The following is a 13,624-nucleotide window of genomic DNA, read 5'->3' on the forward strand; positions in this document are numbered from 1 at the left end:
CTGCTCCAGATGGCCAAGCGAGTTGGCCCGCAGTGCAAAGCCGCCGAATACGAAGATCTGTCCAGGGAGGAAGGTCTCACCCTGGACTGCGTCGTTGATGATGATCGAAGAACCCATCGAGCCTATTGGTGACGACACAGAGGAACTCTCAATGAAAGCACCAATGTCGGTGTCAAAACCGGCGGATCTCGGGTAGGGGGTCCCGAACTGTGCGTCTAGGCGGATGGTAACAGGAGACAAGGGACACGATGTTTTACCCAGGTTCGGGCCCTCTTGATGGAGGTAAAACCCTACATCCTGCTTGATTAATATTGATGATGTGTGTTACAAGAGTGGATCTACCACGAGATCAAGGAGGCTAAACCCTAGAAGCTAGCCTACGGTATGATTGTTGTTCGTCCTATGGACTAAAGCCATCCGGTTTATATAGACACCGGAGAGGGCTAGGGTTACACAGAGTCGGTTACAACGGTAGGAAATCTACATATCCGTATCGCCAAGCTTGCCTTCCACGCCAAGGAAAGTCCCATCCGGACACGGGACGAAGTCTTCAATCTTGTATCTTCATAGTCTTGGAGTCCGGCCGATCATGATAGTTCGGCTATCCGGACACCCCCTAGTCCGGAACTCCCTCAATTCGCGAGGGGCTTTATTATGCTCCATACTACGACAACAAAGTCTGAACACTTTTTACAGTACAGTTCGGCACCCCGAATTATAGCATTATATGCATTGGCTCCGAATCATGTCTTTGGTCAATAGTTGGGTTGCCCGGCTCCTGTGCTTACTACCTTACGTTCTGCTATATCGGCTAGGGTAGTAAAGGGAGAACTACTGCGATTGTGTCCTGGTTCATCCGGATGAGCACCTTAGTAGAGAAAGCCAAAAACTGATTGTCATGATGCAGCGTGAGCCGGTCAGCTGTTCAAGAGGTTACAAATCTTTTATGATTTTTTTTCTGCATTATGCGATGAATCGGTTTTATCCGATCAGGTGTTTACAGCATCCCGAGTTCGGACTTACGGATACTAGGGGTTGCGCCTAAATTTTTATTGTCAAACTCCTATGGCTAAGTGAGGGTGATAAAGCCACATAGTCTGATTTCCTGGTTCGTTGCACTAAACACCTCCTTTAAGGACCAAACTTTAGAATAAAGAGTGTTTAGATTCATCCCGAACAACCCCATACTACCTACATGGGGGCGAAAGCCGACGACTGGCCAACTCTCAGATTTAACAAAATGACCACACAAGAGGTAAAATTTTAAATAACAAGCATTATATTACATCACGATCTTGTTTCATACTACATGACAGGATAACATGAATGTATTCATTCAAAAATAACATCCTTAGCACATTGCTCCGCCACAATGCGGGATCCCTCCAGGACATCTTCAAATTATTGCTCGGGCATGCGGTGCTCCTTGCCCGCGGGCGGTCCCTCGGTCATAAGCTTCACGGCGTCCATCTTCGCCCAGTGCATTTAGACTCGGGCGAAGGCCATTTGCGCACCCTCGATGCAGACCGACCGCTTGATGGCATCAAGCCGAGGGCAAGCATTGACCAGCCGCTTCACGAGCCTGAAATAGCTTCTGGGTATAGCTTCGGAAGGCCATAGCCGGATTATTAAATCCTTCATGGCTAGTTCGGCCACCCTATGCAGTTCGACCAACTGTTTTAGCTGATCGTTAAAGGGCACCAGATGTTCTGGCGCAAGATATTGCGACCAAAACAGCTTCTCCGTAGAGCTCCCCTCTTCGGCTCGGAAGAACTCCGCAGCGTTTGAAATGTTGTGCGGCAGATCCGCAAATGCCCCTGGAGAACTCCAAATCCGGGTTAGTAAGAGGAACCTTTTCTTCACATATTTTCTATGCATAATAAAGGCCTTACCCGCCGCGATTTTTCTGGCCTCCTGGATTTCCTGGAGGGTGCCCTGGGCTTCAAACAGGGCATCGTGTGCGCTTTGGTGGGCCTTGGCAAGTTTGGACTCTTGATCTGTAATGTTTTGCTCCAAGGACTCGCATTTCTTGACAGCGTCCTGGAGCTCCTGCTGGACCTCACTGACCCTGGCCTCATGCTTTTCACTGGCGGCTTGTTCCTTGGCTTCTCTCTCCTCGGCCTCGGCCGACGCCTTCTTGAGAGCATCCACCTCGGCCGCCGCTCCTACAAATAAAATGGCACTATAGTCATTACAAATCATCTATCCTTTCTGATATATAGAAGGTCATTGCATACCTTGTTTTTCCTCTAGCTGCTTTTTCACGCGGCTGAGCTCTTCCTCGGCCCGCTCCAGACTCTGCTTCAGTCCGGAGACCTCAACAGTATGAGAGGTCGCAGCCAGTAATGACGCCTGTTTGTTCACATTGACTCATCTGGTTAGTCTCCTGCGAAAATTGTTTGATCCTCTATCCGGCTTTTCTTTTCGAACACCGGACAGTGTCTCAGGGGCTCCTGACTATACTGTGATAGTCTTTTTACATAATTGCATTGCTTACCTCAAAGCCCATCAGAAGGCTTGTGCAGGCTTCAGTTAGTCCGCTCTTCATGGACTGTATCCTCTCAACCACCGTACCCATAAGGGTACGGTGTTCCTCAACAATGGAAGCACTTCACAGCGCTTCCATTAGAGTATATGGTGCCTCTGAATGGACAGAGGTCACCGGTGGAATGGGCGCACCTCCTTCTTTCGAAAGAGGCTGCTTGCCTGTTTCCGGAGCCTTATGGGTCTCCGGAATTGTATTCTGCTGGGGGCTGAATTGGATATGGCTCCCATCGCCAGTATCCATGGGGATTTTCTCCCCCATGTGTCCGGCGGCCAAGGTTTCACCCTCCGGCGCTGTCCTGACGGCCTCCTGAGTCTCTCCCTGGCCTAGGATCCTTTGGGACAACACCTCGGTGTCATCCAGGGCCTTGGGAGAGGAGGCCGCCGGAAGGGACTCGCTGTCCATCGCCTTCTGTTCTAGCGAACCCCCCGAAGATGAGGATCACTCAAGGTCGGACCGAACCAGACTGCAAATGCATGATTCAACATATTAAGACTATGAAGTAGAGAGGCCGGATATATGAATGTGTATGAGTTTTTGAGTACTCACGAATTGGCCAGGGGCTTGTCTTGGGAGCGCCGCTCTGGGCTGTTGTCGACGCCCCACGTTGGGATGCCTGAGTATTGATGTCTTTATGTCAAATTATAGACTATTGCTTTGAATCACTTATGTCTTAATATTCATGCCATGATTAGATTACATGATCAAGATTATGCTAGGTAGCATTTGATAACCCGCAAGTATACAGGATCAATGTAGCCTCTTTCGATAAGTAAGAGTGTCGAACCCAACGAGGAGCTAAAGGTAGAACAAATATTCTCTCAAGTCCTATCTGCCACTGATACGACTCTACGCACGCTTGACGTTCGCTTTACCTAGAACAAGTATGAAACTAGAAGTACTTTCTAGGTGTTGTTGGATAGGTTTGCAAGATAATAAAGAACACGTAAATAAAAGCTAGGGGCTGTTTAGATAAAGATGCACGAAAGTAAATATAGCGAGTGTGAAAAAGTGGTGGTAGGAGTAATTGTCCTAAGCAATTGACTACCTTACTAGACCGGTTATCACTATTGCAATTCTATTTGAGGGAGAGGCATAAGATAACATACTTTCTCTACTTGGATCATATGCACTTATGATTGGAACTCTAGCAAGCATCCGCAACTACTAAAGATTCATTAAGGTAAAACCCAACCATAGCATTAAAGTATCAAGTCCCCTCTATCCCATACGCAAACAACCTACTTACTCGAGTATGTGCTTCTGTCACTCACGCCACCCACCATAAGCAAATCATAATCATATTGCAAACCCTCCAACGGGGATCCCTCACACTTGCGCAACACGGAGGGCACAATAGGACAGCACCAATAATAAAACATGCAACTCAAACCAATCATAGCAATTCATCAATCACCAATAGGACAACGGAAATCTACTCAGACATCATAGGATGGCAACACATCATTGGAAAATAATATGAAGCATAAAGCACCATGTTCAAGTAGAGGGTACAGTGGGTTGCGGGAGAGTGGACCGCTGAATATAGATGGGGGAAGGTGATGGAGATGTTAGTGAAGATGGCGGAGGTGTTGGTGAAGATCGCGGTGATGATGATGGCCCCCGGCAGCGCTCCGACGCCACCGAAAGCAAGGGGGAGAGGGCCCCCTTCTTCTTCTTCTTCTTCTTCCTTGACCTCCTCCCTAGATGGGAGAAGGGTTTCCCCTCTGGTCCTTGGCTCCCATGGCTTGGGAGGGGCGAGAGCCCCTCCGAGATTGGATATATTTCTCTGTTTCTGTGTTCTTAGATTCTGCCCCGGCACCATTTCCTTTATATCTGGAGATCCGTAACTCCGATTGGATTGAAACCTTCGCCCAGATCGTTTTCCAAAAATTAGCTTTCTTGCGGCCAAAGAAGGGCATCAACCGCCTTACGGGTGGCCCTCGAGGGTGGGGGGCGTGCCCACTTTAAGTGGGCATGGGCCCCTATCTCGTGGCCACCTCGGGCATCATCTCACGTTGATTCTTCCTCCCAAAAATCACAAATATTCCAAAATAATTCTCCATCCATTTTTATCCCGTTTGGACTCCGTTTGATATGGGTTTTCTGTGAAACATAAAACATGCAACATACAGGAACTGGCACTGGGCACTGGATCAATATGTTAGTCCCAAAATATAGTATAAAAAGTTGCCAAAAGTATATGAAAGTTGAAGAATATTGGCATGGAACAATCAAAAATTATAGATACGACGGAGACGTATCAGCATCCCCAAGCTTAATTCCTACTCGTCCTTGAGTAGGTAAATGAGAAAAAATATAATTTTTGATGTGGAATGCTACCTAGCACAATCTTGATCATGTAATCTAATCATGGCATGAATATTAAGACATGAGTGATTGAAAACAATAGTCTATCATTTGACATAAAAAACAATAATACTTCGAGCGTACCAACAAAGCAATCATGTCTTTTCAAAACAACAAGGCAAAAGCAAGCTTATCCCTACAAAATCATATAGTTTTGCCATGCTTCATTTTCGTCACACAAAATGCCCCCATCATCCACAACCCCGATGACAAGCCGAGCAATTGGTTCATACTTTTTAACACGCTTCAGGTTTTTCAACCCTCACGCAATACATGAACGCAAGCCATGGATATAGCACTATAGGTGGAATAGAATATGATGGTGGGGGTTATGTGGAGAAGACAAAAAAGGAGAAAGTCTCATGTCGACGCGGCTAATCAACGGGCTATGGAGATGCCCATCAATTGATGCCAATGCGAGGAGTAGGGATTGCCATGCAACTGATGCACTAGAGCTATAAATGAATGAAAGCTCAACAAAAGAAACTAGTGGGTGTGCATCCAACTTGCTTGCTCACGAAGACCTAGGGCATTTGAGGAAGCCCATTGTAGGAATATACAAGCCAAGTTCTATAATAAAAATTCCCACTAGTATATGAAAGTGACAACATAAGAGAATCTCTATATGAAGAACATGGTGCTACTTTGAAGCACAAGTGTGGAAAAAGGATAGTAACATTGCCCCTTTTCTTTTTTTTCTTTTTTTCTTTTTGCGGGCTTCTTTGGACCCCTTTTTTATTTAGGCTTCTTTGGCCTTTCCTTTTCCCCCCTTTTTTTCCTTTTTTCATGGGGCAATGCTTTATAATGATGATCATCACACTTTTATTTACTTACAAGTCAATATTACAACTTGATACTAGAACAAAGATATTACTCTATATGAATGCTTCCGATGGTGTACCGGGATGTGCAATGATCTAGCATAGCAATGACATCAAAAAATGGACAAGCCATGAAAACATCATGCTAGCTATCTTACGATCATGCAAAGCAATATGGAAATAAATTCTCAAGTCATGTATATGATGATGATGGAAGTTGCATGGCAATATATCTCGGAATGGCTATGGAAATGCCATGATAGGTAGGTATGGTGGCTGTTTTGAGGAAGATATAAGGAGGCTTATGTGTGATAGAGCGTATCATATCACGGGGTTTGTATGCACCGGCGAAGTTTGCACCAACTCTCGAGGTGAGAAAGGGCAATGTACGGTACTGAAGAGGCTAGCAATGATGGAAAGGTAAAAGTGCATATAATCCATGGACTCACATTAATCATAAAGAACTCATATACTTATTGCAAAAGTTTATTAGCCCTCGAAGCAAAGTACTACTACGCATGCCCCTAGGGGGATATATTGGTAGGAAAAGACCATCGCTCGTCCCCGACCGCCACTCATAAGGAAGACAATCAAAGAAACACCCCATGCTTCAAATTTGTCACACAACGGTTACCATACGTGCATGCTACGAGACTTGCAAACCTCAACACAAGTGTCTCTACAATCCACAACCACCCACTAGCATGACTCTAACATCACCATCTTTATATCGCAAAACTATTGCAAGGAATCAAACATATCATATTCAATGATCTACAAGTTTATGTAGGATTTTATGACTAACCATGTGATTGACCAATTCCTGTCATCTCTCTAAATAGATATAAGTGAATCAAGAGAGTTTAATTCTTTGTACAAAAGATATGCCCACGCTCTAACAAATATAAGTGAAGCAAAAGAGCACTCTACAAATGGCAGTTTTCTATGTGAAGAGAAACAGGCAATCCAAACTTCAAATGATATAAGTGAAGCACATAAAGCATTCTATAAAGCCTTACTCAAAAGATTTAAGTGAAGTGCAATGAGCATTCTATAAATCAACCAAGGACTATCTCATACCAGCATGGTGCATAAAACAAAAGTGAAAACTAAATGCAAAAGACGCTCCAAGACTTGCACATAATGCATGAACGAAACGAATCTGAAAACATACCGATACTTGTTGAAGAAAGAGGGGATGCCTTCCGGGGCATCCCCAAGCTTAGACACTTGAGTCTCCTTGAATATTTACTTGGGGTGCCTCGGGCATCCCCAAGCTTGAGCTCTTTCCTCTCTTCCTTTTCCTCATATCAAGACATCCTCGATTAGACACTTCATCCACACAAAACTTCAACAGAAAACTCGGTAAGACCCGTTAGTATAATAAAGCAAATCACCACTCTAAGTAATGTAGAAAACCAATTCATATTTTGTTTTCACATTGTGTCTACTGTAATATAACTTTTACATGGCTTAATCCACTAATATAAATTGATAGATTCATCAAAACAAGCAAACTATGCATCAAAAACAGAATCTGTCAAAAACAGAACAGTCTGTAGGAATGTGAACATCCACCATACTTCGGGTACCCCAAAATTCTACAAAAATTCGGAAAAGTAAACAAGTTGTATAGAAAGACAGTGCAAAGATAATCAGAACCGTTTGACGTTCCAGTTAAAAATGTAAAATCGCGCACTACAGCCAAAGTTTCTGTCCTGCACCGTACAAACCAACAAGCATTGTAAACATCCTAAAGGCAAACCTTGGCACATTATTTTTATAATACAATGGAATTATACAAGGGGATAATTATTTTTGTTGAAAAGTTTCTGTAATTAAGATTCACAAAGTTTCCGTGAGCATGAACAAAGTTCAAGGCTAGCTCCCACTTCAAAAATGCTTGTCTTTCTCACTTTCACTTTCCTTTTTGAAAAGTTTTAGGTTCCCCTCTTTATTTTTTTTGTTTTTAAACTATATGAAAGCACTCAACTGAAATGAATGGGTCTCTAAAACTTCCGGGTTGTCTCCCTGGCAGCGCTTTCTTTAAAGCCATTAAGCTAGGCATATAGTGCTCAAGTAATGAATCCACCCGGATCCCGAGGTATATCAAAGCCAATTTCAATTAACAATGATTGGTAATTTAGTAGTGAGCACAAAGTAACATATATCATGCAACAACGAAGTCTAACTCTCTTCCTATGCATCAGCATATCATAAAAGAACAATTCATGCACACCAAGTAAAGGCCAATGCATAGTATAAATAGTTTCTTACAATTCTATTGTATTGGAAACATAGAGAGGTGGAGATGTAGTTCCTCTCTCATAATAATTGCAAGTAGGAGCAGCAAACACATGCATATTATATCTATCAAAATCATCATGTGTAGTAGTAAAACGCAACCCATCAGTATAATCCTTAATAAGCACAAACTTCTCCGATATAGTGTAGTTGGGAGAATTCAAAAAGATAATAGGACTATCATGCGTGGGTGCAATAGCAACAATTTCATGTTTAACATAAGGAACTATAGCAAGTTCATCTCCATAAGCATAATTCATATTGGCATCTTGCCACAAGCATAGCAAGCATCATCAAAAATGGATATTTCAAGAGAATCAACGGGATCGTAACAATCATCATAGCAATCATCCTTCGGTAAGCACGAAGGGGAATTAAACAATGTATGAGTTGAAGAGTTACTCTCATTAGAAAGTGGGCACGGGTGATCAATCCGCTCTTCCTCCTTTTGTTCTTCGCTCTCCTCATCATCTTTTTCATCTAATGAGCTCACAATTTCATCAATTTCTTCTTCCATAGCTTCCTGCAAAATATTAATCTCTTCTTGGACAGCGGAGACTTTCTCAATAAATGCATTAATATAGTAATTGTATTCATAATTTTCATAGCAATATCTAAGTATAGCAAGATTTTCAGGCCTATAAACTGAATCATCAAAATCGTCAAATGCTTTAAACATAGATTCAATCTCATAAGCACCCATAAAAGCAAAAAATTCTTCTATTTGTTCCACATCATAGTAATCATATATACCATTAGCATAAGAAGCTAAGGTTTCATTATCATTGAATTTGCATGAAAAGGGAAGGTGTGGAGCCTTCATCCTAGAGCAACAAGTAATATCATATCTCAAGCACAGATCCCGGGCATACCAACGCAACATAATAAATTGATCCCATAATAGTTTCCATTTTTGTGTCGAGCGATAATCCCTAAAGTATTCACGTTGATCCAACATGTCTCCCATTATAAAGTTGTATGGGGTTTTCTCAAGATTATCAAAGTAGCAAATAATATCTTGAACATAATGAGCATCGGGGGTTTTAGGAGTTACCCCATCTCTATGAGTAGCAAGTACACCTAATTTTTTTGGTATTTCGTGTTCCATATCCATAACTAAAGATAAAGAACAACTCAGAACAACAAATCAAAATTACTTAGTGATAAAGCAAACAAGCACACACGAGAATATTCACCCCATGCTATGGCTCCCCGGCAACGGCGCCAGAAAAAGGTCTTGATAACCCGCAAGTATACATGATCAATGTAGCCTCTTTCGATAAGTAAGAGTGTCGAACTCAACGAGGAGCTAAAGGTAGAACAAATATTCTCTCAAGTCCTATCTGCCACTGATACGACTCTACGCACGCTTGACGTTCGCTTTACCTAGAACAAGTATGAAACTAGAAGTACTTTGTAGGTGTTGTTGGATAGGTTTGCAAGATAATAAAGAACACGTAAATAAAAGCTAGGGGCTGTTTAGATAAAGATGCAAGAAACTAAATATAGCGAGTGTGGAAAAGTGGTGGTAGGAGTTGTGGAATTGTCCCTAAGCAATTTACTATGTTACTAGACCGGTAATCACTATTGCAATTCTATTTGAGGGAGAGGCATAAGCTAACATACTTTCTCTACTTGGATCATATGCACTTATGATTGGAACTCTAGCAAGCATCCGCAACTACTAAAGATTCATTAAGGTAAAACCCAACCATAGCATTAAAGTATCAAGTCCCCTCTATCCCATATGCAAACAACCTACTTACTCGGGTCTGTGCTTCTGTCACTCACGCCACCCACCATAAGCAAATCATAAACATATTGCAAACCCTACAGCGGGGATACCTCACGCTTGCGCGACACGGAGGGCACAATAGGACAGCACCAATAATAAAACATGCAACTCAAACCAATCATAGCAATTCATCAATCACCAATAGGACAACGGAAATCTACTCAGACATCATAGGATGGCAACACATCATTGGAAAATAATATGAAGCATAAAGCACCATGTTCAAGTAGAGGGTACAGCGGGTTGCGGGAGAGTGGACCGCTGAATATAGATGCGGAAAGGTGATGGAGATGTTGGTGAAGATGGCGGAGGTGTTGGTGAAGATAGCAGTGATGATGATGGCCCCCGGCAGCACTCCAGCGCCACCGGAAGCAAGGGGGAGAGGGCCCCCCTTCTTCTTCTTCTTCCTTGACCTCCTCCCTAGATGGGAGAAGGGTTTCCCCTCTGGTCCTTAGCTCCCATGGCTTGGGAGGGGCGAGAGCCCCTCCGTGATTGGATCTATCTCTCTGTTTCTGCGTTCTCAGATTCTGCCCTGGCACCGTTTCCTTTATATCTGGAGATCTGTAACTCCGATTGGATTGAAACCTTCGCCCAGATCGTTTTCCAAAACTTAGCTTTCTTGCGGCCAAAGAAGGGCATCAACCGCCTTACGGGTGGCCCACAAGGGTGTGGCGTGCGCCCACTTTAAGTGGGCGTGGGCCCCTATCTCGTGGCCACCTCGGGCATCGTCTCGCGTTGATTCTTCCTCCCAAAAATCACAAATATTCCAAAATGATTCTCCATCCGTTTTTATCCCGTTTGGACTCCGTTTGATATGGGTTTTCTGCGAAACATAAAACATGCAACATACAGGAACTGGCACTGGGCACTGGATCAATATGTTAGTCCCAAAAAATAGTATAAAAAGTTGCCAAAAGTATATGAAAGTTGAAGAATATTGGCATGGAACAATCAAAAATTATAGATACGACGGAGACGTATCAGCATTCCACATCAAAAATTATCTTTTTTATCATTTACCTACTCGAGGATGAGCAAGAATTAAGCTTAGGGATGCTGATACGTCTCCATCGTATCTATAATTTTTGATTGTTCCATGCCAATATTCTACAACTTACATACTTTTGGCAACTTTTTATACTATTTTTGGGACTAACATATTGATCCAGTGCCTAGTGCCAGTTCCTGTTTGTTGCATGTTTTTTGTTTCGTAGAAAACCCATATCAAAGGGAGTCCAAACGGGATAAAAACTGACGGAGATTTATTTTTTGGGAATATTTATGATTTTTGGGAAGAAGAATCAACGCGAGACAACGCTTGAGGGGGCCACGAGGCAGGGGGGCACGCCCCAGGCGGTCAGGCGTGCCCTGGGCCCTCATGGCCACCCCGTAAGGCGGTTGGTGCCCTTCTTTTGCCGCAAGAAAGCTAATATCTGGATAGAGATCGTGTCCAAAATTTAGCCCAATCAGAGTTACGGATCTCCGGTAATATAAGAAACGGTGAAAGGCCAGAATTTGGAACACCGAGAAACGCAGAAACAGAGAGAGACAGAGATATAGATCCAATCTCGGAGGGGCTCTCGCCCCTCCCATGCCATGGAGACCATGGACTAGAGGGGAAACCCTTCTCCCATCTAGGGCGAAGGTCAAGGAAGAAGAAGAAGAAGAAGGGGGGCTCTCTCCTCCTCTCTCCCGGTGGCGCTGAAATGCTGCCGGGGCCATCATCGTCATCATTGTGACCTACACCAACACCTCTGTCATCTTCCCCAACATCTCCATCACCTTCCCCCATCTATCTACAGGGGTCCACTCTCCCACAACCCGATGTACTGTCTACTTGAAGATGGTGCTTTATGCTTCATATTATTATCCAATGATGTGTTGCCATCGTGTGATGGCTGAGTAGATTTTCATTGTCCTATCGGTAATTGGTGAATTTCTATAATTAGTTTAATTTGCATGTGGTTATGTTGTTTTCCTTTAGTGCCCATCATATGAGCGCACGTGTGGACCACACCATAGGGTTAGTTGTATGTTGATAGGACTATGTATTGGAGGGCAAGAGTGACAGAAGCTTCAACCTAGCATAGAAATTGATGCATACGGGATCGAAGGGGGACCAATATATCTTAATGCTATGGTTGGGTTTTACCTTAATGAACGTTGGTAGTGGCAGATGCTTGCTAATAGTTCCAATCATAAGTGCATAGAATTCCAAGTCAGGGATGACATGCTAGCAGTGGCCTCTCCCATATAAAAATTGCTATTGGTCTAGTAAAGTAGTCAATTGCTTAGGGACAATTTCACAACTCCTACCACCACTTTTCCACACTCGCTATACTAACTTTATTGCGTCTTTATCTAAACAGCCCCTAGTTTTTATTTACGTGCTCTTTATATTCTTGTAAACCTATCCACCAACACCTACAAAGTCCTTCTAGTTTCATACTTGTTTTAGGTAAAGCTAACGTTAAGCGTGCGTAGAGTTGTATTGGTGGTCAATAGAACTTGAGGGAATATTTGTTCTACCTTTAGCTCCTCGTTGGGTTCGACACTCTTACTTATCGAAAGAGGCTACAATTGATCCCCTATACTTGTGGGTTATCACGCCTCATTGTGTCACCGACTTCATCTCCAAGTCTTCTGGTTTCCTTTCGGTCCAAGAAAGATCATCGAGAAGGTTTCATTCCGTTTGGACTACGTTTGGTATTCCTTTTCTGTGAAACTCTAAAATAGGCAAAAAAACAAAAACTGGCAATGGGCTCTCGGTTAATAGGTTAGTCCTAAAAATAATATAAAATAGCATATAAATGCCTATTAAACATCCAAAATAGATAATATAATAGCATGGAACAATCAAAAATTATAGATACGTTGGAGACGCATCAAGCATCCCCAAGCTTAATTACTGCTCGTCCTCGAGTAGGTAAATGATAAAAGAAAGAATTTTTATGTGGAATGCTACCTAACATGTTTATCCATGTTCTTTTCTTTATTGTGGCATGAATGTTCAGATTCGAAAATTCAAAACAAAAGTTTAATATTCACATAAAAATAATAATTACTTCAAGCATACTAATAAAGCAATTATGTCTTCTTGAAATAACATGGCCAAAGAAAGCTTATCCCTACAAAATCATATAGTTTGGCTATGCTCCATCTCCGTCACATAAAATATTCAAATCATGCACAACCCCGGTTTCAACCAAGCAATTGTTTCATACTTTAGTATTCTCAAACTTTTTTAACTTTCACGCAATACATGAGCGTGAGCCATGGACATAGCACTATAGGTGGAATAGAATGGTGGTTGTGGACAAGAAAAAAGAAAGCAGATAGTCTCACATCAACTAGGCGTATCAATGGGCTATGGAGAGGCCCATCAATAAATATCAATGTGAGGGAGTAGGGATTTTCATGCAATGGATGCACTAGAGCTATAAGTGTATGAAAGCTCAAAAAAAACTAAATGGGTGTGCATCCAACTTGCTTGCTCATGAAGACCTAGGGCATTTGAGGAAGCCCATCTTTGGAATATACAAGCCAAGTTCTATAATGAAAAAAGCCCAATAGTATATGAAAGTGACAAAATAAGAGACTCTCTAACATGAAGATCATGGTGCTACTACGAAGCACAAGTGTGGAAAAAGGATAGTAACATTGCCCCGTCTCTCTTTTTCTCTCATTTCTTTGATTGGCTTCTTTGGCCTCTTTTCCTTATGGCTTCTTTGGCCTCTTTTTTTTATTTCCTCACATGGGAAAATGCTCTAATAATGATTATCATCACAC

The sequence above is a fragment of the Triticum aestivum genome, chromosome 1B (genome assembly GCF_018294505.1).
Source record: "Triticum aestivum cultivar Chinese Spring chromosome 1B, IWGSC CS RefSeq v2.1, whole genome shotgun sequence".
Classification (NCBI taxonomy): Eukaryota; Viridiplantae; Streptophyta; class Magnoliopsida; order Poales; family Poaceae; genus Triticum; species Triticum aestivum.